The sequence below is a fragment of the Acyrthosiphon pisum genome, chromosome A1 (genome assembly GCF_005508785.2).
Source record: "Acyrthosiphon pisum isolate AL4f chromosome A1, pea_aphid_22Mar2018_4r6ur, whole genome shotgun sequence".
Lineage (NCBI taxonomy): Eukaryota > Metazoa > Arthropoda > Insecta > Hemiptera > Aphididae > Acyrthosiphon > Acyrthosiphon pisum.
This window is the reverse complement of record NC_042494.1, coordinates 159,963,036-159,965,096: the sequence shown is the minus strand read 5'-3', so window position 1 is coordinate 159,965,096 and position 2,061 is coordinate 159,963,036.

Below are 2,061 nucleotides of genomic sequence, written 5' to 3'. Positions count from 1 at the left end.
ACACGTCACTGCGATTCCGACAACGTTCGAATAATCGCTAATTTCCAGGAACTGGTCTCCACCGGTCGACTCTCATACACACGCACACACATTACATTAAACGCTAATGACGTCATGGTAATTCTCGGTGTCGCACAAATTAAGGGCGTTGCATGCGGCGATTTGCTGTCTTTGTCTAACACACGTGCAACATAAGAATAACGACCTAAGCGCCTGACAAAAATTAAGGTACTTCTAGTGGTTCGATTTAAAAAATGTAGAGATGTTTGAGTTGGTATAAAAGTTTACTTTGCATCGGTCGGAGCACTTTTTCAATTTTAGCAAATGCTTGACGAGAATAAATATTTTACATTTTAAAAAATTTGTAAATTTTTAATATTGAATATATTAAAAAATATCGAAAATATAAAAAATATGCTCCGACCGATGCAAAGTAGACTTATTGACCAATTCAAACATCTTTACATTTTTTAAATCAAACCACTAGAAGTACCTTAATTTTTGTCAGTCGCTTAGGTCGTTATTCTTATGTTGCACTTGTATTAGACAAAGACAGCAAATCGCCACATGCAACGCCCTTAACTATTTTATTTTTAATTATTTTAAGGTAATATTTTTTTTTCAGTTAATTTTATTTATTTGTTTATATTATTGCTTTATTATTTGTGTGTATTAAATATAGTTATTTCACTTACCTATAGTGTATACTAAATTATACTCTCAGTAATTAAATATTAAAATTATTATAATACTGTTAATTGTTATTATAATAAATTGTTTAAAAAAATACAATATTTTTGTTGGTTAAATTACTTTAGTATTTACGTTATTGATGGTTACGTTATTTGGATACTATTTATTATTTTGGGAAAGTAGTGTAACCTACAGATATTCCTGATGCCATATGATGTAACCCACAATTACTTTTATGTTAGCTGGCCACTTAAATTAACCCACTAATACCTCTACTTTGGTAAGTGATTACATTATGAATAAAATGTGCATTCTTTTAATTCAATTCACACATAGAATTAAAAGATATATAGTCTTACAATAAGAAAAATTAACAAAAAAAGATTAATTTGGAAAAAAGTTATTATTGTTTGTGTCCCCTGTAAAATTTGGTTTTTGAAGGTAATATCACTTGGCCTTTCCACCGACGGGTCATATTATGCTGAAATTTGAAAGTCAAAACGGCATTATACAGGATGCGTCACCATGCATTTTGTCTCCGACGAGTTTTTTGAAATTAATGCGTTATAAAAATACGGTGTTATGTAAATTGGTTAACTGGTGTTCTGCAAGTACCCAATTTATTATAATTTCAAGTAAAATATATTTTGTTTCAGTGTAACTTTAAAAAGCCAAATTATACAGGAACTCATGTAAACAAATTACAAATTTCGTTCTTCATTGAAAACTGAGTGCTCTAATAGTTATAAACATCGAAGTTTTTATGCAGGAAACGGATGCTGCAGGTACTCCTGTATAACGCCAAATAAGTGATAATATATTTGATTTGATTGGCTGACGAGTAGATTATTATTATATGCACAAAATGAAGATCACATCGAGACACTTATTTTATGTACGTTACTTCAGCCCCAGCTTTTAAAATTTTTCAAATTATATAAATATTATAAAAATAGAACATCGCAAGCATTTAAGAAATTTGTTTAGAACAAATTTGTAATCTCCAAATAAACATGAATGTGTTAAGGAAATGTTAATAAATACTTTCAACGTTCTATATTCATATTATGCTTGATACTAACCCAAAGCCAACGCCAAACAGCTTTTAGAACGTGAAATATGCATAGTAGTAAATTGGATTTAGGGAAACAAGTCTGTAATGCATTTCATTCTGCCAAACTGTTATAAAAATATTAGGTTCACCTTTTTCTCAAAAACCTTTAAGTTTAGCTACACCTGTTGCGCTATACTGTACTAGGGTCCGGAATCAAAAGAACGCTTGGTAGATCTGCAAACATTATACATGCATTCACAACTTATGCTTGTAGTTCTACCATACGTTTTTAAAAAGTAAAAATTTTTTTTGTC